This window comes from Myotis daubentonii, chromosome 12 (assembly GCF_963259705.1).
Source record: "Myotis daubentonii chromosome 12, mMyoDau2.1, whole genome shotgun sequence".
NCBI classification, from domain to species: domain Eukaryota; kingdom Metazoa; phylum Chordata; class Mammalia; order Chiroptera; family Vespertilionidae; genus Myotis; species Myotis daubentonii.
Window position 1 is genome coordinate 18,174,307 of NC_081851.1, and position 27,103 is coordinate 18,201,409.

A 27,103-nucleotide genomic window follows, 5' to 3' on the forward strand; every position below is an offset into this window, starting at 1 on the left:
CAGCAATGATGGACCTGGAGATTATTATGCTAAGTGAAAAAGCCAGTCAGAGAAAGACAAATATCAAATGATCTCACTTATATGTGAAATCTAATTAACAAAATAAACTGGTGAATAGATCCAGAGCCATGGATGCCTGGAACAGACAGACAAATCTCAGAGGGCTGGAGTTGTGGGGATTGGAAAGAGATTAAGCGAAGAACATATATGCATATATTCATAGCCCATGGACAAAGACTATAGTTTAGAGAAGGCCTGGTACCAAGCAGGGGCTGGGTGGAGGGGGGCAATGGTGGACATCTGTAATACTGTCAACGATATACAAATAAAAATTTGGGGGAGAGAACGTGGTACATGTTAAACATTAAGAAATATTACAAAGGTGTTTTTTTAAAGCTGGGATCAAAAATTTACCAGAATAAAATGCCATTTTCATCAAAAACTAACTTATCCACTTTTAGGTAATGGGGTTAATTTTAACATAGTTGGATGGCCAACAATATTATTCCTGGTTAAGTTAAAATAGTGTTCCCTAAATAAGAGAATTGGACAGGAAAACAGTCGATACAACATTAAATATCAATTGCGGAGTGTACCCTTTCCTTTTTTTGGTTAACCACCAGTTTTTCTGGAAAGGGACCGGCGTGTGGAGAAGGGATACCAATCAGGAATCTACGCTTTCACTGCTAGTGCTGCCACTTCCCAATTCAACCCTGACAGAGCTGACCCTCGCAGACTGCAGGTCCCTGGCGCCCATAGAACAGCCCGGCCCTCTCCCTGGGTGCTCTGGCAGGACCCGGCCTGAGAGGCTCCCTGACACTCGGCTGCGGGAGGAGACCCCGCCAACCTCCCAGGACCCACGAGCAGCTCAGGGGGATAAGGAGTTCACTGGGTCCAGATCGGCGCCTGATCTATGGGGAAAGTGGTACGACCTCTTGGCAGCAAAGCTGCAGGTGTTTCAAAGCTTTGGGAAAGCTGCGGGATGCGCATGCGCATGCGCATTCCATCCAGGTACCGCTGCCAAGGAAAAGGGCTAGCCCCTGTTACTAGGAGACCGGACACTCCTGTGGAAACTCGGCGCTGTGGGGCGTGCGCCTGCGCGGCGCGGATGGACCAAGAGGAGGCCTTCCCTAGGCGTCTGCTAGGACTGGCACGTGAACGGACGCGTCGCCACGTGCGTGGGTGCGCGCGCAGGGCTCGTAATCCCTGCGAGGAGCGTCGAGCCAGGTACGCGTGCGCACAGGGACTGGGGGCGCGTGAGACCAAAGCAGAGCGAAGGCGCCAGGAAGATGGAGGACGAGCCCCCCTCAGGTACAGAGCGTGAGGGCGGAGTCGACGGCGGCGCGGGGCGGTGCTAACCGCTCCGCCTCCTTCCCGTCAGGTGTCGTCTTCCACCACCTGCACCTCCAGCGGGGCGGGGCCCGGTCCATTTGGGGATGGGAAGGGCGGGAAGAGGGCGGAGGATGGAGATGGGGTGGGACTTGAGTCCCTGCGGGAGGCGGCGGCCTGGCAGGCGCCGGGATGAGCTCCGAGGCGGCGGCTGCGCCGAGAAGTCCCGGGAGGGACCTGGCGCCCCAGGTAGAAGCCGCGGCGATGGCCCGGTGGGGGCCCAGCAGTTTCTGGGCCGGAAGGCCTCTGAGGAGGCAGCGGCCAGGGGCGTGTGTGGGGTCGGGGCGTGGTGACCCCGAGGCAGGGGTTCGCGGCTTGAGCTGCTGTGAGGGGCAGTGGCGGCGGAGCTCGGCCCCGGGAAGCCCTCCGGGAGCCGCCCTGCTCCCGCCGCCCTTTCTCGGGAGCGCAGGGCTGGCCAGTTCCCATGGTGACAGCTGGGCGTCCTGCCGCCCTGCGCTGGGTTGCGGGGGGCTGTTGGGTTTAGAGACGCCGCGGACGGAGCTGAGCCTTGGGAAGTCAGATCGGGGAGCCCAGCGCGGCTCGCGACTCCCAGCCTCTCACTTCTGAGCTCTTGGCAGACTTCGGGGGCGAAGGGCCGAGAGGAAGGGCGTCCTCCTGAAAACCATGTAATTTCAGTGCCCGGGAAAGGCAGGGTGAGCGGGCTTTTGTCTGGAACTAGTGGAGGCAGTTGAGAGCCGAGGCAGTCATGGGCCTGATACCCAGATACGCACAGGAATACGTTTTTCCCTTTAAACAAAGTCAAGGATCGCGGCAACAGGAAAAGTTTGCAAAGATGACGGTGTCCGAGTTTTCCTTCTTCCCCCCACGCCCTCGTACCTCCCGGTATTCGGCGTTTAAATGCCCTCTACTGGCATGTCAACTACGCCTTTTGTGGTTGTAAGGAAATAAATAACAGTAGGTCTGTAAGTAGAGGAAAATAGGTTAGTTATAAATGTAAAAGGAGTGTGTCACATCATTCAAACCTGCCTCCAGGATAAAGCTTATTTTTGTTTGTGTTTTAATTAACCCATGAACTAATTAATGAACTAAATCAGTCTTAACTAGTGGAAAATGAGGGAGGTACATTAATACAGTGTTTATTTTAAATAATAAACTTTGGCACTTTTAATGGCAGCTTCTCAAAAATATATCTTGTTTCTCTTCTGAAAAAAAAAAGAAAAAAAGAAAGAAAGAAAGAAAGAGAAAGAAACCACTGCTTTAGCCCAGCATCTAATCAGTTGTAGAGCTTTCCCGGCTGTCTTTCTGTCTCTTCTCCAGTTGCTTGGTACAGTTTGTTGTAGGATAATTTGCTCTTGAAGTCCTGCAGTACAGAGGCAGTTAGAGCAGGTGTTACTAAATTTATTCCCTTTTCCCTTCTCCCCTGATGTAGCCTCTATGATATCCACTTCCTCGCTTTTCCTTATTGTTCCTCCATCTTTGTAGGTGAACATTCTAGTTTGGTTTATGAACTTTTATATAAATGAAAATGCCCTATTTCTTTGCATTTTGTTTCTTTACTGGAGATTGTTTTAAGATTTATACTTATTGTTGCTTATAGTTTGTTTAGTGTTCTATTGTAAGAATTTATCTTCTTTTGGGTGGACATTAAAGGTTTTACAGTTTTGGTGAATGTGAAGAACACTATTGTGAAGTTTCTTATACATGTCCCCCATGGTGCCCTCTTTATTTCCCCATGGTAATCTTTTGAAGTGAGCTTGTTAGTAAGGCAGTTCCATAACTTAGTTATGCTATAAAATCACTTTATTTGTTATTAAATTCTTTCAGTTCAGAAAAGCCTTTTGAAAACAGCTATTTTAACCCTTTATGTTTTGAATAGATCTTGATAAGTGGTACCTCCTTGAAAGCCCTTTATTTATGAACTTTTAAAACACAAGTTATTTTTTTAAAGTATAGTTTGATTTGAAGAGAAGTTAGAACTTTGGATTTGAATGGAATGACTAGGAGAGTTTATTTCTTTTTCATAAGAAAGGTTAACTCTTGTGGCTTTCCTATTTTGTTTGAGGTGAATTCCCAAAACGTTTACTCATGGATTTTTATTATAAACACAAATACCTGTCTCAAAATTGTCATAAATTTTTACGTGCTTCTCTATATCTTTCTGTTAGTAAGGCTATTCCTTCCTACTTCAAAATGTCTATATAAACATTTGGGGACAGTTTTATAAAAAATAAACCCACACCAAGTTGACCTTTAGTGGAATCAGAATTCAAAATCTCATATAAAATACTCCGGTATTTTTAATTCTTTCACAATATTCAGTAGAGATTTATTGAGCACATATTATATACCTGATATTTTGCTTAGCACTGATGATACTTTTTAGCACATGATCTTACCTCCTTTTTTACTGGAAAATTAAAATTCTACCAGGCAGAAACTTCTTCAAATTTCTACCTCTATCTTAATCTTCACCTGACTTTGCTTTTCTCTCTTTTTGTTTAAGAAGAAAAATTTCTACCCCTTATCTAACCCTTCACCTGAATCTCCTTTTCTCTTTCCTGTCTCAGAGGACAGTGCACAGCTTATATCTGGGTTTCCCCTTGTTAGCCCACTGGCCTTGCTCCATTAGTTAGCATTAACCTATGTCCTAGGATCTTTATTGTGTTCACACTGCAGGGCTTCTTAACCCGGAGTACAAGAATTTAGGGGGTTCTTGAATCCCCTGAAACTGTGAAGTTGTGTGTGTGCTTGCATTTAGGAGAGAACCCAGGGCTTTTGTTTAATTTTGGAAGATTTCCTAGATGTAAAGAGAATTAAGAAACAAGATTTTCTAGCCCTAGCTGGTTTGGCTCAGTGGATAGAATATGGGCCTGTGGACTGAAGGGGCCCAGGTTCTATTCCAGTCAAGGGTACATGCCTGGATTGCTGGCAGGAGGCAGCTGATCAATGATTCTCTCTCATCACTGATGTCTCTACCTCTCCCTCTCCCTTCCTCTCTGAAATCAATAAAAATATATTTGAGAGAAAAAAAAAAGAAACAAGATTTTCTACTTTGTAATGACCCTTCAACAACCTTGGTTTTTTTCTAACTTTCACTCTACCTCTTTTCTCACAATCATGCTTCCTTTTCCTTAGTACTAACTCATTTATTAGTCCTCATCAAACTTGCTTCCACCCCATCCTTACCATTAAAACTACTTTGTTCCAGTCATCAACATTGATTATATTGAAAATGTTTTACTGAGTACCAATTTTGTGCTGTGCACCTTTCTAGGCATTACAGCGCTAACAGTGAGCAGCAGATAAGAGCCTAGATCTCTTGGAGCTTACCTTCTAGTGCAGTGATTCCCAAAGTGGGCGCTACCGCCCCCTGGTGGGCGCTGCAGCGATGGGGGGGGGGCGGTGATGGCCACAGGTGCATTTGTTTTAACTTTTTTGGTATTACCTTTCTATTCTGAGTTCAGTAAATAGTTTCATAATTTCAAACTTCAATGTTTCTAATTTACACCTTTCTTTACTATATTTTACGAAAAGGTAGAAACATTAATACATATATCTTTCTGTTTTATTGCTATTAAAATTTTAAAAAAATTAATTTCCAGGGGGCACTGAGTAATATTTCTTCTGGAAAGGGGGCGGTAGGCCAAATAAGTTTGGGAACCTCTGTTCTAGTGGGAGCGGGGGGAATTAGTGAAGAAATAAATGATGTAATTTCAAATGATATAAGTGTAAATAACCTAATAAAAGAGTGACTAGGAGAGAGGCTACTTTAGGTATCGCGGCAGAGGCTCAAGGAAGAGCCTCTGACATTTCAGCCCAAGAGCTGAGCTGGGGGTCAGCTGTGGGCTGGGCCTTAACATGGAATGATACTGGTTCAGTAGAGGAACAAAAAGAAAACGGATAAAGCTGGCAGGTGGACAACAAAGAGAGTACTAGGTCTCTTTAGGAAAGTGAAGGCAGGGCCCAAATCACACAGGACCCTAAAATGGTGGGTTTTACTCTAATTGCATTGGGGAGCCATTGGAGTGTTTTTGAGGATTTCATTGATTTAAAGTGATTCTTTTGATCTCCGTTTGGAAAATAGTTGCAGGGAGCAACATAGAAGCAGAAAGACCAGTTAGGAAACGTGCAGTAATCCATGTGTGGATGATGGTGACTTGAACCATGGAAGTGGTAATGAAAGTGTAGAGAAGTGGGTGGGTTTGGAGTTAGAACCAACAGGGCTTGTTGATGCATTTGATGGGGATCAGGGAACGAGGAGACAAAGGTGACTCCTCTGGCACTGCCTTAGGCACTGCCATTTGACCTGGGAGAGACTGGGAAGGAGCCTAGTGGAGGTGTGCTGAGAGCAGACTGCAGGTGGGAGAATTAGAGGTCTGTTTTACACAAGTTAAGTTGCAATGGCTGTGGACACCCAATAAACACAATATAATGTGCTCCGATAGGGTGTGTTCATAGTTTTTTGGGAACATGTAAAATCCATGCTATGTCTTTTGGAGGAAAGTAGAACTCAGAAATACTCTTTTGTAGTCCTTTTCTCTATATTCCCTTAGCATCCATGTGCATTCATTCCTCTAGTGTGCACTAATCCTGCTGTACTCTAATTTCAGATTTATTAGTTCTGGAGTTCCCTAGATCATTGCGGGTTGAAATTATAGCTTTTTATTTGGTTTCCATATTTCTGTGCCCAAAATCTAATATTGGGTCATCATTACTCTGTTTATAAATTTGAGAATCGAATAAATGTGACTGTTACAGTCTGATAATATGAACTGAAACCGTGATAGAAATGGAAGATATGAATTTGAGAGAGATTTTAGTGAAAAATCAGTAGGACTTGATGGCCAATTAGATAAGTTGAGTCACTGAGAAGAATTAGGAATAATAGTAATGGTTAATAATAATAATTATATATATAGACTTGCTTAGTCCGGCACTTTTCTAAGTGCTTTGCTTATATGAATCCTCATCGCAGCTCTTTGAGGCGAGTACTGTTATCATTCCCATTTTATAGGTGAAGGCTTGGCCAGAGAAGTAACTTGCCTCTAGCCATGCAGCTAAGAAGCGGCAGAACTATCATAATGAATATGAACAGTCTGATGCTAATGAACACACGCTTAACCACTATGCTATGTTACTTCCCAGTTGAGAATGATTGTGGTTCTCACTTGGATGTTTATGATAACAGTTTGCTGCTCACACAGTACTTTTACTTGCATTGTCTGAGATCTGTACAGGAACACAAGTTTCATTCATAATCCATTTAAAGATCATGGGCATGTGGAGAATATTCTGGTGGCAGGCTTGACAAGGGCATTTCAGATAAATTGATTTATCTCCCTTTTTGCTGCCTCCAAAGCCAGTGCGGGGAAAGTAGCAGCTCTAATGTGATAGTCTCTTGGCCTCTTCCTACTTTTAATTTCTAGATTAGTCTGATGGGTTATTTGATAGAACCCCCACTTGGCTATTGAGATTCCCAAAGAGAAGAAAGAATATTCAGTTGTATTTGCTGTGGTACACTGCTTCATTGTCACATCTACTAAATTTTATGATACCTTCCTATTACACAGACAGCTCTGTGCAGGCTGGGGCAGTACAGAGAGCTCTAGAACATTGCTTGTTCTTAACATTCTAATGACCATGTGAGGGAGATGTACATCCAGAAAAACCAAATAGCTACATAAGTTGTTCTATAACGACTATATACAAAAGTGTCATTGAAGACCGTGATCACTATTCAATGGAGAAGATAGAGAAAACCTAGAAAATATGGAATTCAAGCTGAACCATAGAATTAAATGGAGAAAAGGGTGAGAGTAAGGCTTATGAATAAAAGATGACCTGTTTCTTAATGTATAAAGAATATGTGGAGTAATTTGGAGTAGTTTGTCTTTAACAGGGCAGTTCTTAGAGGAGATAAATTTGGAGATGTGGAAAGGGATCAAGTTATGAAGAACTCACTGTTAGGCAGGTTTAGACTTTACTTGATTTCCCTGAATTGATTTTGGCTGAGGCCTATTGAAAATATTTATATATTTTTTTATATGTATGTGTCTATTTGTGTGTGTGTAATTATATATATCTGTATGTATATATATGTGTATGTATATATGTGTATATATATATATGTGTGTATGTATATATGTGTGTCTATATATATATATATGTATTAGTATATATGATATATAGAGAGAGAGAGAGAGAGGAGAGAGATACACATACCACACACATCTACACTAATAAAAGAGAAAAATGGTAATTGGCGGACGAGCTACCCTTTTCATTGGCTAATCAGGGCTATATGCAAATTAACTGCCATCTAAGATTGGCAGTTAACTGCCAACAAGATGGCGGTTAATTTGCATATGTAGGCACAATGCAGGGAGGCGAAAGGGAAAGCAGGAAGAAGCCCCCTGCCACTGACAGTGATCGGAAACCCAGCCATCGGAAATACAAGCCCCCCAGCCATGATCAGAGAATCAGGTGCCTTTTCCGCCCTGGCCAGTGATAGCAGGAAGTAGGGGTGGAGCCAGCAATGGGAGCTGGGCACGGTCAAAGCTGGCAGTCCCAGGAGCTAGGGGTCCCTTGCCTGGGCCTAAAGCGAAGCCCACGATCACGGAGCCGCTGCAGCTGCGGGTCCCCGCTGCCCGGGCCGGACGCCTCAGCCACAGGCGTCAGGCCTGGGCAAGGGGCCGATCCTGCGATTGGAGGGTGATGGGGGTCAACACCTGAGGGCTCCCAGTATGTGAGAGGGGGCAGGCTGGGCTGAGGGACACTCCCCACCCCACCCCCCGCCACCCAGTGCACGAATTTCGTGCACTGGGCCCCTAGTATATACATACTAGAGGCCTGGTGCACAAGGTTTGTACATGGGTAGGTTCCCTAGGTCTGACTGGAGATCAGAGCCAATCTGTGGGGCGACCAGCGGGGTGGTCAGGGGGCCCCACTGGCACCTGCCTTGGCTGGCCTAGGGCCTGGGGCTGGGGGCAGGTCCTGCGTTGAGCATCTGCCCCATGGTGGTCACTGTGAATCATAGCGACTGGTTGTTCCACTGGTCATTCTGCCGTTCAGTCAATTTGCATATTAGGCTTTTATATTGAATATATACATGTATATACGTGTGTGTGTGTGTGTGTGTATAATTGATATTAGAAAGGAAGGGAGAGGGAGAGACAGAAATATCAATGATGAGAGAGAAGCATTAATCAGCTGCCTCCTGCATGACCCCTACTGTGGATAGAGCCTAAAAAGGCTTGTGCTTTCCCAGGAATCAAACCTGGGACCTTTCAGTTTGTAGGCCGACACTCTATCCACTGAGCCAAACCAGCCAGGGTCTGAGGCCTATTTTAAAATAAGAAGAGTAAATATTAATTCAGTGCTTATTTCATGGGAATTTTTATGGTTCTAGTCCAGCCGTGGGCAAACTATGGCCCACGGGCTGGATCCGGCCCATTTGAAATGAATAAAACTAAAAAAAAAAAAGACCGTACCCTTTTATGTAATGATGTTTACTTTGAATTTATATTAGTTCACACAAACACTCCATCCATGCTTTTGTTCTGGCCCTCCGGTCCAGTTTAAGAACCCATTGTGGCCCTCGAGTCAAAAAGTTTGCCCACCCCTTTTCTAGTCTCTGTACTAGCCAAATAGGGATTGCTGAGCAGCATTTAAGAAATGCAGTGTTTCAGGCCTATCTTCTATATATATAAAAACCTAAGCGGACAACCAACCAAATGACCAAATGCTATGACGTGCACTGACCACCAGGGGGCAGACATTCAACGCAGGAGCTACCCCCTGGTGGTCAGTGTGCTCCCATAGGAGGAGTGCTGCTCAGCTAACCAACCCATTCAGGCAGCCCACCAGCCCAGCAGTAGACACTCTCTCCCTCAGTAGTCCTGCAGGTCCAATCTCTGGAGAATGGGCCAGGCATTGATGGGTCAGCGCCACCAGCACAATCCCAACAGCGCTGTCGGCCTCGGGCACCACTGCCACTTCCCCTCCCTAGACACTCCACAAGGAAGAAACGATATAAAAGCAGCCACCAGGTGGCTCCCGACAACAAGCACAAACGTCAGCGGGACAGATCTTGATCCTGGGCCTGCAAGGGTATCTCACCACCCGCTTGGAGGGCCGATCCCATCCCAGACCTTCCTCCTCCCCCCACCTCCCACTCAACCCCTTGGGATGGGTACCAGACACAGGGCTCAAGGCTGGTGAGCACTGCTGCCATGGCATGAGCCGCTCCCAATCAGAACTGACTGGGCAGGGGCCTGCGACAGAAGAAGCGGGGCCAGGATAAGCAGGAGTGGCAGGCAGGAGCGGCAGGTGGCGGTGGAATGCCGGTTTTGGCCCAATCCCTGCAGGCCATGCTGAGGGACCCCACTCGTGCATGAATTTGTGCACCGGGCCTCTAGTTGTGAGTACAAATCTTCATTTTAACAAGATTCCCAAGTGACTTGTATATTCACTAAAAACTGAAAAATACTGCTAGAGTGAGGAGTCATTTGATTCTGTTATTCTAAGTGAAATTTTTATAACTAGGAACATATTTTTCAACAGAAACTGTAACGAATAGTAATTAGGGTTTCAGCTTATGCCATAAAGGCCTAAACCAGAGGTTCTCAACCTGTGGGTCGCGACCCCTTTGGAGGTCGAATAACCCTTTCACAGGGGTCGCCTAAGACCATCGGAAAACACATATATAAGTACATATTGTTTTTGTGATCAATCACTATGCTTTAATTATGTTCAATTTGTAACAATGAAATTGGGGGTCACCACTACATGAGGAACTGTATTAAAGGGTCACGGCATTAGGAAGGTTGAGAGCCACTGGCCTAAATGATTCATAATTAGAAATACTCTGTGGGAGCTAATGCTTAATTTCCAAATGAGGCGGTAACTGCTGAAATGAAAACCAAAAAAACCGACATATTTTGCTTTAGGAAAGAGAAGAAGGAAGATTAATCTGTCACATTGCTAAGTGTTAGATTAGACAAGGTGTGACTCAAGGTCGGTGACTGGGGAGTCCTGATCCTATCATATCTGGAGCACTAGATTTAGAGCAGAGGTTCTCAACCTGGGGGTCGCGACCCCTTTGGCAGTCGAATGACCCTTTCACAGGGGTCGCCTAAGGCCATCCTGCATATCAGATATTTACATTATGATTCATAACAGTGACAACATTACAGTTATGAAGTAGCAACGAAAATAATTTTATGGTTGGGTCACAACATGAGGAACTGTATTTAAAGGGCCAGAAGGTTGAGAACCACTGTTTTAGAGAATAACAGCTGTGTTGGTAGGAGAGATCTAGGACAGTTGTAGCAAATTCTCTCTTCCTTAACATACAGGCAGCCTTGATTCAGGAAAAGAACTGATTATTTTCCTAAATTACACAATTTCTAAGATACATTGTCAAGTAAAAAAACCACAGTGCATTGTAGTATGTATAATATGTTAATGTAAAATATTGGGTTATTTTGCACATGAAAAAATGTACACACTTGAAAAAATTCTAGAAATGAAATTATTGTTATGTTGCTAGATTTTATATAATTGTTCTCTATAAATATTGTGCCAATTTACACTGCCACCAATAATATATAAAAATGCTACATTATATAGCCAACTATTTTATCTTTGCCAAGGTGAGTTAAAAAATGGTATTCAATGTTGTTTTAATGTGTATCCCTCTAAATGGAGAGATTGAGTATCTTTAAATCTATTTAAAAGCCACGTATATGAAGTATCCATATTCGTTGCCACTTTTTCTACCAGGGTATTTCTTTTCCTTTCTTATTTATAGGAATTATTAATATATTAGAAAGAAGTCAGCCCTTTATGATATGCATAGCAAACCTTTTTGGAAAACACAGGCCTAGAGATAGATACTTAATTTGCTGCTGACCCAATATTTTCTTAGTACAGTGATTACCAAGGGGATAGGATGGGGTATGTCTCTTTGGAAAAGCATGTTCAATATTGTAGTTTTATATTTGGAAAGCACACAGAAAAAGTTTTATAACATAAAATGTTAAGAAAGTAAAGCTTGCTGAAATACTCTTTGCTGGTGTGACAAGGTTAAAACTGATTGAAAATGTATCTAAGGATGTGGTTAATTTAAAAAGTTTATATACTGTTGCGAGAAACCACAAAGCTGTTTTAAAAAGAATGTCCTGGTATTATTCCTATTCTTTCCACTAGGTTACCACCAAAGAACATGATTTTGGCCTAGGGGCTCCAGTTTCCGAAGCTGGAAAATACCAGAATACTCTCCAGCTAGAACAACAAGTGAGAACTCAAGATAAATTCATCTCTACACTGAAATTACAGGTTACATTTAATTTACATATGTATTTATTTCCCTGAATTAATTTTGGCTGGGGCCTATTTTAAAATAAGAAGGCAGAGAACATTAATTCAGTGCTGGCTTATGGTTTTATTTTCTGGGTGTAAAATCATTTCATTTTTATCTTAACCATTTTGATACACAGAGTCTGTGTTAGTGAGTGCCAACTGTGTGCCATGTGTTTTATGAGGTGCTTTCAAGTACATAATCTTACTTCATCCCAACCTTGTGAAACTTCTATTTTACAGACATGAAAGCTGAAATTCCAAGAGGTTAAAGAATTATGATACTGGACTAATGAATGACAGAGCTAGGATTTATTGGAATTCCCAAGTTAGTTAGGATTTGAATGCAGTTCTCTGAACTCCAAGTTCAGCACTGTTTCTCTTCTCCTGGTGCCTAAGTCTGTGGGGTAGCTATTAATTAAGGTCATTGAAAGAAATCGCCTCTTGTAGGAAGAAGGAGTAGACTTACTTTTCCATAATCCTCTTACTAAGTACAGCTAAAAACCCTGAACATTATGTATGAAACAAGCATAGAGCACTGAAAGGCAGGAGGAGGAAGGAAGACTGACTAGGGACCCCAACACACTAAGAATGACACGTTAGTGAGTTCCTAGATTTTTTTTTCTCCATATATTCCAGAATGCTCAGAAACAACAATGGATGCAGACAAAAAACAGTCTCAAAAAAGCGGTCTGTCTCTGGCCAGAGGACTAGGAAAGGGACAGCCTAGCAAGGAAGACTACTTTTAGACAGTAACTGCCTGCTCTAAGCAACACAGTGGAAAACCTATAGCCCCGTTTCTGCCCACAAAGACTAGGAGCCTAGCCGGTTATCCTTGCCAGGCTGCAACAAGAAGCCCCAGCTGCACCTCATACCCTCCTCTCCCCCCACCGGCTTCTCCATCCCCACAAGGTGGTGTCAAAGAAGGCTGAGTTGGACACCAAGACTTTTGTGCCCACAAGCGGTAAGGGAAGTTCCCAGCCCCATTGTGTGTGTGAAGCACATGGGGAGCCTACAAGCAGCTACCCCCACCGGGTGGTGTGAAGTGCCTCCTTTCCTCCTTGCTGGAGTGGTGTCCGAGGAGAATATGCAGAGTTAGGGCTTTACCAGGACCCACCACGAACAAGTCCACCCACCCACGGTGGCAGTGGTGGACACGTGAGAGCAGTAGCGAGGCACCTCTGCTCTTCCTGCTGCTGTGGTATCAGCAGAGGCTCAGCGAGGAGCCTGAACTTCCATCCCTGCCCAGCAGGAACAAGGAGCTTCACCTTCTCCAGGTGTCCATGGAAGCCTCAGGTAAAATTGGACTTGACTTCCTCCCCTCCCCCCGCAAGCAGGAACAAAGCAGTGTCCTTCTTCCCTAGCTGGAGCAGTGTCACAGGAAGCCCACTGAAACACAGGATCCAGAGTCTTAGAATACCAAGTTTCAATTAAAAGAAAAAATGACTCCTCATCCTAAAAATCAGGAAGATCTCAATTTCAATGAGAAAAGACAAGATGTGACAACACAGTGATAAGTTAGATATTATAATGATCTGACAAGGATTTTAAATCAGGCAAGAATTTTATGAGTGTTTCAGCAAGCAATTTTGATTATTTGTAAAGCACACAAAAGAAAATGGAGATAAAGAAGAACCAAATGGAAATTTTGGAAATTACCAAGTTGTTCTTCAGTAAGTGAATGGATAAGTAAACTGTCATGCATCCATAGAATGGAATTATAAAAAGAGATGAGTTGCCCTAACCGGTTTGGCTCAGTGGATAGAGCATCGGCCTGTGGACTGAAAGGTCCCAGGTTTGATTCCGGTCAAGGGCATGTACCTTGGTTGCGGGCACATACCCCTGTAGGAGGTGTGCAGGAGGCAGCTGATCGATGTTTCTCTCTCATCGATGTTTCTAACTCTCTATCCCTCTCCCTTACTATCTGTAAAAAAATCAATGAAATATATATTTATAAATAAATAAATAAATAAATAAATAAATAAATAAATAAATAGAGATGAGTTGTTAAGCCACAATAAAACATAAAGGAACATTGAAAGTATATAACTAGGAGAAAAAAGTCAATCTGAAAAGGTTACATACTCTGATTCCAACTATATGACCTTCTGGAAAAGACAAAACACAGACATTAGAAAGAGCACCTGAGGAGAAACCAAGATGGCTGCATAGGTAAATACCGGAGTTTGCTGCCTTGAACAACCACTTCAAAAATACAACTAAAAGAGGGAACGGACATCATCCAGAACCACAGGAAGGCTGGCTGAGTGGAAGTTCTACAACTAGGAGGAAAGAGAAAAGCATACCGAGACTCAGAGGAGGCGCAGTGCTGAAGTAAAATACTAAGGTGCAGAGTGCATGCGGAGCAGGCTGGCGGCTGAGGGCGTGGTTGTTGTTTTCAATCGGGAGGGAGTCTCAGGCTCTGAGCTCCAGCTCCGGGCGAGTCTCTAGGGACCCAAACTCATACGGGAGAAGCGGGACTGTCTGGCATCGCTCAGAACCCTAGGGCAGCTTTCTCTCCTTGGGGCTTGCAGCGATTACTGGGACACTGAGAAGCAGAGCCTCTGAGGGCAAGGCTGAGAGCAGCCATAATAGCTAACCCCGACCTGTTGATCCTGTGGGACCCGCCCCACCCAAGCCCTGCAGGGAGGGTTTTGCTGGATAGCCTCAGGCAAAGGCTAGATTAGCACCTCTCTAGAGATCCAGGGGCCAGGAAGCCTAGAGGTCAGAGTGGGACCATCCAGTTTGCAGCTCCATGGAACCATAAAAGACACACTCAGGGGGCAGACTCAGTGAACACCAAAGCCCCATCGAAGCAAGTCTAGCCCCAGAGGGGTGTCTCCAGCACAGAAGTTCTCCCACTGCAGACACAGCTGATTCTCACAGCCAATTGGCCTGGAAGTCAATTCCTCACAGTGATAACTACAGCAATCAAGGCTTAATTACAACAAGACTGTGCACAAAGCCCACAAGGCGGTGCACCAAGAGTGTCTACCTCAGGTAATTGGGACACTTAGCACAGAAAGGCACTCTATCGACACAGTGAAGCATAAAAAGTGCCGAGACACAGAAACAGGACACAAACGACAGAATTGGAGGAAAGCAAACTGCTGGGTATAGAGTTCAAAACCACACTTTTAAGGTCTTTAAAGAACTGTCTAGAAGCCGCCAATAAACTTAATTAGGTCCTCGAAAAGACTGGTGAGACCGCCGATAAATGTAGTGAGATCCTCAAGAAGACTTGTGAGACCCTCGATGTTGTGATAAAGAACCAACTAGAAATTAAGCATACACTGACTGAAATAAAGAACATTATACAGACTCCCAACAGCAGACCAAAGGATCGCAAGAATCAAGTCAAAGATTTGAAATGTGAAGAAGCAAAAAACACCCAACCGGAAAAGCAAAATGAAAAAAGAATCCAAAAATACGAAGACAGTGTAAGGAGCCTCTGGGACAGCTTCAAGGGTACCAACATCCGAATTATAGGGGTGCCAGAAGAAGAGAGAGAGCAAGATATTGAAAACCTAGTTGAAGAAATAATGACAGAAAACTTCCCCTACCTGGTGAAAGAAATAGACTTACAAGTCCAGGAAGCACAGAGAACCCCAAACAAAAGGAATCCAAAGAGGACCACACCAAGACACATCATAATTAAAATGCCAAGAGCAAAAGACAAAGAGAGAATCCTAAAAGCAGCAAGAGAAAGAAAATCAGTTACCTACAAGGGAGTACCCATACGACTGTCAGCTGGTTTCTCAACAGAAACTTTGCAAGCCAGAAGGGAGTGGCAAGAAATATTCAAAGTGATGAATAGCAAGAACTTACAACCAAGATTACTTCATCCAGCAAAGCTATCATTCAGAATAGAAGGTCAGATAAAGAGCTTCACAGATAAGAAAAAGCTAAAGGAATTCATCACCACCAAACCAGTATTATATGAAATGCTGAAAGGTATCCTTTAAGAAGAGGAAGAAGAAGAAAAAGGTAAAGATACAAATTATGAACAACAAATACACATCTATCAACAAGTGAATCTAAAAATCAAAGGAATAAATAATCTGATGAACAGTATGAACTGGCAATTGTAATAAAATCAGGGACATAGAAAGGGAATGGACTGACTATTCTTGGGCGGGGGGAGGGGTGTGGGGTTAGGGAAGAGATTGGACAATAATCGTGCACCTATGGATGAGGACAGTGGGTGGGGAGTGAGGGCAGAGGGTGGGGTGGGAACTGGGTGGAGGGGAGTTATGGTGGGAAAAAAAGAGTAACTAATGTAATAATCTGAACAATAAAGATTTAATTTAAAAAAATGAAGTAGAAAAAAAAAAGAGCACCCGCTGCTAGTGATTTGGGAGGAGGGAGTGATGAATGGAACACAGGTGATTTCTAGGTCAGTGAAACTATTTTGTATGATACAATAATGGATACATGTCAGTATACATTTGTCAGAACCCAAAGAATGAACACTAATCTAAGCTATGGACTTTATTTAATGATAATGTATTGATGTTAGCTTATCAGTTGTATCAAGATGTAAATAAGAGGGCAGAGTGAGTGTGTATGTTTGAGGTGGAGAAACAAAAGGTATGTGGAAAATCTCTGTAATTCCCTGTCAGTTTTTCTATAAACCTAAAACTGCACTAATTTTGTGAGTACAAGTCTTCTACCTCCTTGGTTAAGTTTATTCCTAAGTATCTTATTTCTTTTGTTGCAGTAGTAAATGTGTGGGTTTTCTTTAAATTATTCTTTCTGGTAGTTCATTATTGGTGCATAAAAATGCTCCTAATTTCTGAATTTTAATTTTGTATCCAGCTACTTTGGGAAATTATTTATTTTATTTAGTAGTTTTTCGGTGGAATTGTTTCTGTGTACATTTCATATGCAAATAATGATAGTTTTACTTCCTCCTTTCCAATTTGGATGCCTTCTATTTCTTTTTCTTGTCTGATTGCTATGGCTAGGACTTCCAGTTATATGTTGAATAATGTGGTGAAAGTTGAAATCACTGCCTTGTTCCTGATCTTAAGGGATACACTTTTAGTTTTTGCCCATTTAGTGTGATGTTGGCTGTAGGTTTGTCATATATAGCCTTTATTATGTTGAGGTATGATTCCTCTTCCCATTTTGCTGAGTGTTTTTATCATAAACTAGTGGCCCGGTGCACAGATTCATGCACATTGAAAGGAAATCAATTAGAAGAAATATTTTAATATTGCTATTTGCCCTTTCTCTATAATAGAAGTGTCAGAGATAAAAGAAAAATAGTAAAATGTATATAAAAATAATATATAAATTGATTAATAAACAATAACAACATGCTATAACAACACAAAGACATGATATAAAAACAATAAAACATGATATAAAAATAACATTGATAAAAACAATGACTGATAAATTGATTAAACTTATTCTAATATCTCCCTGAATACCACATCAAGAGTAAAAACACTTTCAGAGTACTTGACTAATTTCCTTTGTGATGAAGTATTTATAACTTTAATGTTCCAGTTCTTCGATCTCGAGATATAGCAACATATAACTGGCCATGTCCAAAAACTGGTTCAGGTAGGAATATTCCTACTCTGTCTAGATTGGTGTCAGCAAGAGCTTTATATGTATCACGCATGCATGAGTCAACTTAGCCTTCCATAGATATAGAATAAACTTGCTTAATTAGACCTGCTTTCTGATTTAGCTAAACTTTTTCCAGCCCATTGAAGCACCCCAACTTCTCTTTCAGGTAATTGTCAGCAACACAGCAGTAAATATCAACACGAATCAGATTATTATTGTAGATTACGCAGGGAGAACAAAGGGTAACATTTAACTGCAGCAGTGTTTGACTATATTCTGCACAGTGAGAAAACTTGAAGTCATTTTCAAGGTTCACCATTCCTTACTTCTTTTCAGTTGGGTCAAGTTTCTAAGCTTTCTAAATCTCTGTTTTCTGGCTAATGAAAAGAAAATAGGATTCCACCAAGTTTCCTATCTACCTACTCCAAGACTTCTGTGAGGATCAAATGAGATGAGGCACGGGAAAACGCTTCACAGACATTTGGTTATAGTGTTAAATGTTTCCACCTGGCTGTGAAGCAAGTTGTGTTCCTGGGCTGCAGAAACTCCAAGGCGGCTAGTTCCTGATGTCATTACCCAGACAGAGACTTAGCATATTAACCTTTTATATATATAGATGGGTGCTGGATTTTATCAGATGTTTTTTCTGCATCTATTCATATGATCATGTAAGTTTTATTTTTAATTTTGTTTATGCGATGTATCACATTTATTGATTTGCAAATATTGTTCCTGTCTGCACCCCTGTAATAAATCTGACTTGGCTATGGTGTATGATCTTTTTAATGTATTGTTGGATCCAGTTTGCTAATATTTTGTTGAGTATTTTAACATCGATGTTCATTGGTGATACTGATCTATAATTTTCTTTCTTAGTAGTATCTTTGGTTTTGGAATTAGGATAATGCTGGTCTCATAAAAAGAGATTGGAAGACTTCCCTACTCTTGAATTTCTTCGAACAGTTTCAGAAGGATAGGTATTAGTTCTTCTTTGAATGTTTGATAAAATTCCCTTGTGAAGCCAATTGCTCCAGGACTTTTGTTTGCTGGGAGTTTTTTTGTTTGTTTGGTTTTTATTTCTGCTTCAAAGATGCATAATATGATTTCAACCTTCTTTAACTTGTTAAGACTTATTTTGTGTCCTAACATGTGCTCTATCTTTGAGAATGTTCCATGTGCTCTTGAGAAGATTGTGTTTTCTGCTGCTTTGGTATGAATTCCTTTGTAAATATCAATTCAATTCATTCGATCTAGTGTATCATTTAAGGTTGCTATTGCCTGTTGATTTTTTGTCTGGAAGATCTATCAATTGATAGTGGGATTTAAAAATTCTCTATTATGACTGTATTGCTATCAATATCTCCCTTAATGTCCACCAAGATTTGCTTTATATATTTAGGTGCTCCTATGTTGGGATGCATATATGTTTACAAGGGTTATATCCTCTTGTTGGATCGATCCCTTCAGTATTATGTAATGACCTTGTTTGTCTCTTTTATGCCCTTTGTTTAGAAGTCTAGTTTGTCACATATAAGTACTTCAGTTTTGTGTTGGTGTTTTTTCTATTGGCATGGAATATTTTTTCTATCCCTTCACTTTTGGTCTGTGTTACTTTTATTCTAAAGTGGGTTTCTTGTAGACAGCATATATGTTTTCTTAGTAAAAGACATGCTGTATCTTTTTATTGGAGTATTTAATCCTTTTATATTTGAGCTTATTATTGACTAGAGGCCCGGTGCACAAGATTCATGCACTGGTGGGGGGTGTGACCTGCAGGGATCAGCCTGCTATGGGAGCACAGCTCATCCTGGTCAGCTGAGCGGCTGTGGACCCACCCTCTGAGCGGCTGCTCCCTGGTCCGGCATCTTCCATGGAGCCAGAGCATTTGCCTCTCCAGGGGACCCGGTCAGGGCTGGGCCCAGGGACAATAGCACTGAGAGGTGGCGGAGTAGGCTTCAGTCCCATAGTGGCCATGAATCCGCCTCCCAGCCTCCAGGGTGAGCTCTGCGAGCCTGGTGGTAGCACAGCACAGCCTGCGGGCATCCGGAGGAGGCAGCAGGGAGCAAGGAGGAGGAGCCTGGGGCAAGGAGGTCATGATTGCAGCCTGGGTTCCTGCCCATTGGCCCGGGGTTTGCAGCGGGAGCAGCCACTCCTCCTGGTCAGCTGAGCTGCGCTCCCACTGTGGTAGCGCACTATCACCAGGGGGCATCTCCTGCATTGAGTGTCTTCCCCCTGCTCGTCAGTGTGCGTTGTAGTGACTGGTTGACCAGTCTTTCTGGTTGTTCCACCGTTCAGTCACTGGGCTTTTGTTATATAAGATAGCCACTTATTTATTGCAGTATTATTCTTTACTGGAGGCCCGGTGCACAAAAATTTGTGCACTCGGGGGAAGGGGAGGTCCCTCAGCCTGGCCTGTGCCCTCTTGCAGTCTGGGACCCCTCGGGAGATAACGACCTGCTGGCTTAGGCCTGCTCCCGGGTGGCAGAGGGCAGGCCCAATCCCTAGGTGCAGCCCCTGGTCGGGCTCAGAGCAGGGCCGATTGGGGAGTTGGGGCGCCGCCCCCTGTCATGCACAGAGAAGGGCGGATCGGGAGGTTGCGATGCCACCCCCAGTCACACTCAGGGTAGGGCCGATTGGGGGGTTGGTGCACCGCCCCCTGTCACCCTCAAGGCAGGGTCGATGGGGAGGTTGTGGCGCCACCCCCTGTCACGAACAGAGAAGGGCCAATCCGGGGGTTGGGGCGCTGCCCCCTGTCACACAGAGAGCAGGGCCCATCAGGGGGGTTGGGGCTCCGTACCCCGTCACACGCAGAGCAGGGTCGATCAGGGGGTTGGGGAGCTCCCCCCTGTCACGCACAGAGCAGGGCCCATCAGGGGGTTTGGGAGCTCCCCCATGTCATGCACAGAGCAGGGCCCATCAGGGGGTTCAGGAGCTCCCCCTTGTCACTCAGAGAGTAGGGCCGATAGGGGAGTTGGGGCACCGCCCCCTGTCACACACAGAGCAGGGCGGATCAGGGGGTTGGGGCGCCACCCTCTATCACCCACAGAGCAGGGCCGATCAGGGGGTTGGGACGTCACCACTGTCACACTCAGGGCAGGGCCGATGGGGAGGTTATGGCTCTACCCTGTCACACACAGAGCAGGGCCGATCAGGGTGTTGGGGCGCCGCACCCTGTCACACACAGAGCCGCAGGGCAATCAGAGGTTGGGGAGCTCCCCCATATCAGGCACAGAGCAGGGCTGATCAGGAGGTTGGGGTGCCTTCCCCTGTCACGAACAGAGCAGGGTGGATAGGGAGATTGTGACCTTGCCCCCTGTCACACACAGAGCCGCAGGGTGATCAGGGGGTTTGGGCGCCTCCCCCTGTCATGCTGATCCTGGTGCCGGGAGGCCTCTCAGCTCCGCTGATCCCGGTGCTGGGAGGCATATTACCCTTTTACTATATAGGTTAGAGGCCCGGTGCATGGGTGGGGCTGGCTGGTTTGCCCTGAAGGGTGTCCTGGATCAGGGTGGGGTTCCCCACTGGGGTGCCTGGCCAGCCTGGGTGAGGGGATGATGGCTGTTTGCAGCTGATCACACACCATTCAGGGTGGGAGTCCCCACTGGGGTGCTTGGCCAGCCTGGGTGAGGGGATGATGGCTGTTTGCAGCTGGTCACACACCCTTCAGGGTGGGGGTCCCCACTGGGGTGCCTGGCCAGTCTGGGTGAGGGGCTGAGGGCTGTTTTCAGGCTTGCGGGTGACGGAAGCTCCCAACCGCTCCTTTTTTTCTTTTTTCTTTTTAATTCTTGGCCAGCTTTAGCTCTGAGGCTCCAGCTCTTAGGCCTCCGCTATGAATGTAGGTATCTGGTTTGTTTCAAAACAATGTATAACTCCAGCTCTGACTCCAGCTCTGAGATCCCAGCTCGCTGAAAGCTGGTTTCTAGGGGTTTTTTTTAGCTTCTATATTTGTTAAAATGTTTCAAACTGCAGGCTCAGAGGCCTGCAGTGGCAGGCGGGGAACGTTGGTTTCCTCTGTCACTGAAGCAAGCAAGCCTCATGTTAGTTTCAAGCTGCCTGGCTGCCGGCCGCCATCTTGGCTGACAGTTAATTTGCATATCTCCCTGATTAGCCAATGGGAAGGGTAGTGGTTGTACGCCAATTACCATGTTTCTCTTTTATTAGATAGGATACCTATGTTTCTCCTCTCTTGAATTTTTTCCTTTTTCTTAAAGTAGTCCCTTTACATTTCTTATAATACTGATTTGGTGGTAATGAACTTTTTTACTTTTTTTGGTCTGAGAAGCTCTTTATTTTAATTTCAATTTTAAGTGATAGCCTTGCTGGATAGAATAGTCTTCTTTGTAGTCCTTGTTTTTTTATCACTTTGAATATTTGATGCCAGTCTCTTTTGTTCTGAAGTGTTTCTGTTGAGAAATCAGGTGACAGCTTTATGGGAGTCCCTTTGTAGATCTTTCTGACTTTTAAGATTATCTCTTTGTCTTTAATAGTTGGCATTTTAATTATGATGTGTCTTGGTGTGGGGGTCTTTGGGTTCACCTTGATTGGGATTCTCTGTGCTTCCTGAACTTGTGTGACTTTTCCCTTCACCAGGTTATGGAAGTTTTTAGCTGTTATTACTTCAAATAGGTTCTCTGTCCATTGCTTACTCTCTTATCCTTCTAGTACCCCGATTATGTGGGTATTGTTATGTTTGATGTTATCACAAAGGTCACTTAGACTTACTCGTTTAAAAAATTCTCTCTTTTTTTGATGTTCTGCTTGGGTGCTTACTGTTAACTTCTAAATCACAGATTTGATACTCTGCTTCATCTAACTTGCTGTTTATTCCTTCTAGTGTATTCTTTATTTCAGATAATTATATTCTTCATTTCTGACTGGTTCTTTTTTTATGGTTTCCTTGTCCTTTTTAATGCTTATATCTCTTTATTTAAGTTCTCACTGAGATCATCCATTCTCCCCCTAAGGTCCTTGTGCATCCTTGTAACCGTTGTTTTAAACTCTGCATCTAATGTTTTGGTTGCTTCTTTTTATTTAATTCTCTGGTGATTTCTCTTGTCCTTTCATTTGAAACATATTTCTTTGTCTCTCCATTTTGTTTCTGTGTATTAGGTAGATTTGTTATGGGTCCCAAACTTGTTATGATGGCTTTGTGATGAACTGCCCCCAACTGGCTCAGTGGAACAATTCCTCTGAACAATATTTTAGATCACCTGAGCTCCATGTTTCAGGTATGTTTCTTGTGGGTTATGTGCACCCACTTGTCTTGAATATTTTTAGGCCATTCATGAGTGGAGTTAATTCTTCATGCTGACTGACTATAAGGGGAAACCTCAATCATCCTGTGTGAGACACTCTGCAGAAGTGTCCCTCTCAAAATAAAGTTGTTCCCTGCAGGGTCTGGTGCCTGCCCGAATCTCGTTTTGTGTGTGCCACTTGTGTGGCTAGTTGGGTCTTGCTCTGGTGTAGTCTGATGCTCACTATTGGTTGTGTTGGTTCTGGATCCACTCGAGCAAAGTTCACATACCAGTACAGGTCAGACATGGTATCAACACTAATAAAAGAGAAAAATGGTAATTGGCGTACGACGATACCCTTTTCATTGGCTAATCAGGGCTATATGCAAATTAACTGCCAACTAAGATTGGCAGTTAACTGCCAACAAGATGGCGGTTAATTTGCATATGTAGGCACAATGCAGGGAGGCAAAAGGGAAAGCAGGAAGAAGCCCCCTGCCACTGACAGTGATTGGAAACCCAGGGGGGAGCTAAGGGCTTGGGGGCAGGGCAAAGGCGGCCCTGGGGCCGCCTTTGCCCTGCCCCCCAGCCATGATCGGAGAATCAGGTGCCTTTCCTGCCCTGGCCAGTGATAGCAGGAAGTAGGGGTGGAGCCAGCAATGGGAGCTGGGCACGGTCGAAGCTGGCTGTCCCAGGAGCTAGGGGCCCCTTGCCTGGGCCTAAAGCGAAGCCCACGATCGCAGGGCCGCTGCAGCTGTGGGTACCCGCTGCCCGGGCCGGACACCTCAGCCAGAGGCATCCTGCAGGGGCAGGGGCGGAGCCCGCACAATCGCAGCGCCCCCCGCTGCCACTGCAGGTCCCCGCTGCCCGGGCCGGACGCCTAGGCCAGAGGCATCAGGCCTAGGCAAGGGGCTGATCCTGCGATTGGAGGGTGATGGGGGTCAACGCCTGAGGGCTCCCAGTATGTGAGAGGGGGCAGGCTGGGCTGAGGGACACTCCCCCCTCACACACCCAGTGCACGAATTTCGTGCACCAGGCCCCTAGTACTATATAACCAGCCTTGGGCTACCTGTCTGGAGTTACCACCCAGTTCACTGTTTGTGGTTGTGTCTACTGGGTCTGGGTGTGCATTGGAGGGTCCAATCTGTGTATAAGGTTTGGCGACCTCTAGCTTAGAGTTGGGGGCAGATCTGTAAAAGGCTCGAGGCTTCCTGAGGTCTATCTCCACCTGTCAGTTACTCCTACTACTCCTGAGGTTGCCTTGTCTTCCTCCTTCCAAAGAAAGACTGTAGTGTGGGCTCAGGTTGGCCACAAATTAGAGGCCCTTCCATAGGTTGCAAGCCTGGTATGGTGGTGGGGCATCTGGGGTTGGGAGGTCAGGGCCAGTGGGTCTCCTACTTGGGGGTCATAAGGTCAGGCAACTAATGAGGGGAAAGTGATCCCTCCTCCACAGCCAAACTACTCAGTCCATGCCAGAGTCTCTAACTCTAGTTTCCTAAGGAGGGGCATGCCACAGGTTCAGGTTGGGTACAGCCAGCACGCCCGCCCATCTACAGGAGTAAACTCAGCCATCCTGGGCTCAGGGGGACAGATCAAAAGTCTCCCATTGGGGGTGATGCCAGCATAGTCCACAGGAGGGAGCTAAGCACATCATCTTGGTCCCAGACAATAGCCTCCAAGTGCCTCACACCTAGAATGTTCCAGCTCTGAGCCGTTCTCCCTTCCTCCATCAGAACTGAGACTAGCTGGGCGCGGTATCTGGGACTTGGTAGGGCTGGTCCAAACAGTCTCCTGTTGGGGTGTTGCCCACAAGCCTGTAGGAGGGGGAAGGCACTTTTTCACCTTCCCAGGGTAGTGCAAGCTAAAGGATATTGCAGGCTGAGCTAGTAAAGAGAAAGGAGTGCCCCCTGCCCTGGCAATGTGGTGTGTACCACAGCACCTGGCTGTCTGGTTCCTGTACAAAAGCTTCCACAGGAAACATACTCTGAAGGTTCCAGCTCTGCATGGCACTCCTGTTTTCCTATGTAGGTGAACTCAGCAGGACAGGACCCACCGAGTGATTCACCAGCTCTGCACTCGAGATGGGGGAGACTTGTCCTTTTTCCAAAGCTGTACATTTTAGTCACTGTCTGAGTCTCCGCTAAGAACTTTCCTAGAAAAAGAGGGTCAGGAAAGTCTGGGATGACACCTCCAGATGACCTGAGTTTGGCAAACTGCCCTAGCCAGCAGTTGGGGCCAGACAGTGTACTCCTCAGGCTGGTGCTGTGACCATAGGAGTTCTCAGTCCTGGGAAGATGGCATCTGGGTCTCCCAGGCAGACTGAATCCCCAGTGATTTTCACCACCAGATGCTATGCTACAGGTGCTCTTCTTCCCATCTCTGTTGCTCTGGGTTTGGGATCCCTGTGGAGGGTGGCGCAGAGTTTTGTAGCACAATACCCTTTGTCTTCTTACCCACCATATCTGGGTATGGAGGCTAGCCCTTTCCTTACCTCTGCCCTTCTTACCAGTCTCTAGGTGGTTTATTCTGTAAATCCTTGGTTATAATATTTCATTTGGTTATTCAAGTTTATTGCTCTACAATTTAGCTGTAAGTCTGGTTTAGGGCTGGGAGCAGGTGAATGTAGCTTCCACCTATTCTGCCATCTTGGAATCCACTTTTAGTCATTTTTTAAAGGTCAACTTTTTAAAGAGTAACTTCTTCCATTATTTATTCCATAAAAATGTTTTGAAGATTTACTATTGTGTTATCTATTGCTATGTATCAAATTTTCCCTAAACCTTAATGGCCTTAAATGACAAACATTTATAACTCGCAGTTTCAATTGCCACTTAGCTGAGTGGTTCTGGTCCATGTTTTCTTAGGAATTATCATCAAGATGATGGTTAGGCCACGGTCATTGCTTGACTGTCCTGGAAGATTTGCTTTTACGATGCCTTACTCAGATGGCCATTGGCTTTTGGCAGGAAGCCTCAGTTGCTCGCCAGGTTGACCTCTCCCTCGGGTCGTTTGATATAGTCTTTACAGCAGCTGGCTTGTCTCCAAGCCTGTGATCCAAGAGAGACAGCAAGGAGGAATGGGTAATGCCTGTGATGACCCACAAGCTGTGCACCAGCACTCCCGCCACATCCTGTTCATTAGACGTGTGTCACTAGGTGTAGCCCACACTTAAGGGGAGGGCAGGTAAGCTCCATTTTTTGAAGGAAGGAATATTAGAGTTCGTGGACATTTGAAAACCACCACAACTATATGCTTCCTTTTATCTTCTCATTTTGAGTTGTTTGCCATTTATATCTTAAAACAGTGTTTCCCAGATAATTAAAAATACAATTTTTTTAAATATGGAGAAGCAGAATTGCAATTTCTCCATTACTAGTACTAGTTTCTTTTGATACAATTTATATTTTTAATTAACTTAGAAGCCATTATTAGACACACACAAATATGCACAACTCTCTCTCTCTCTCCTCTGCTTGCTTTATTTTTCTCTGTAGCACTTTCCTACTTACTTTATCCCTCCCTCTGCTCCAGCCACACTAGCTTCCTTACTGTTTCTTGGAATTTAGCTGACATCTTTTGCCTTTAGGACCTTTGCTGTACGCTGTATCTTCTGCCTGGAGTGCTGGCCCTGATTTTTATATGGTTGACTTGCTCCCTACTTTAAGTCTTTGCTCAAAGGGCTCCTTTTCATGAGGACTTTCCTAATCACTCTATTTAAAATTCTAACCTGTTCCTTCATAAACACCCCAATAGCCTTAACTCTGCTCTTTTTTTCTATTGTACTATATAATTTATTTGTTAGGTTTGTTTTTAATTGTCTACCCAGCTGGAATATAACATCCCCAAAGGCGGGGATCTTAATTTATTTTGTCCACTTTTTTATATGTCCAGTGCAAAGAACAGATGTGAGTGCTCAATATATATTTTTTGAACAACACACTCACTATCTGACATATATTTTACCTAATATCTTTTGTTTTTCTCTTTTTAAGTAGAATGTCAGCTTCATGAGGACAGAGATTTCTGTCTATTTTATTTACCACTAGATCTAGCATATAGCAAAATGTCAGGAAAATGGTCCTCATTAAACAGTTGTCAAATAAATGAACAAACTGGGTTAGCATCTTTTTATTTGTTTTTCAGAGCGGAATCAGCATTATGTTTTTTATATGTAAAGTAATACATATCTATTATTAAAAATTTTCACCTATATAAAATAACATCTACTGTAATCATACATTGTAATAACTAGACAAAATCCATCTTCCTCAGTTTATATGTTACTGGAGGACCAGTGGCGCCCCGCCTCCCACCCTGCGAGGAGGCGCCCCGTGGGTGGCCAGGACCCGAGCCTAACTCGCACAGCGCTGGCAGCCATGGGAGTCAGGCCTGACTAGAGCCACAGGCAGCCTGGACCTGCGCCTGACTTCTGCCCCAGGCTCCTCCCGTGCCCCCCTGCCTAGGTCTGCTCCGGCAGCCAGATCCAGATCCACTGCACCAGCTTGGGCAGGCCCCCCCCCACCACCCCCACCCCCTCCCGTCTCTGTCTCCATCTCTGCTCTGGGCCTCACCTGCGA

General features: G+C 44.6%; 1 protein-coding gene across 1 annotated transcript in view; it reads left to right on the top strand.

Annotated features, from left to right (window-relative positions):
* Positions 1 to 1,191: 1,191 nt before the first annotated feature.
* LOC132213023 (testis-specific gene 10 protein-like) overlaps positions 1,192 to 27,103 on the top strand; it is a 130,867-nt gene continuing 104,955 nt past the window's right edge. The window contains exons 1-2 of the mRNA XM_059658991.1: positions 1,192 to 1,311; positions 11,560 to 11,688. The gene's annotated coding sequence lies outside the window, so the exon portion shown is untranslated. The remainder of the gene's footprint in view (positions 1,312 to 11,559; positions 11,689 to 27,103) is intronic.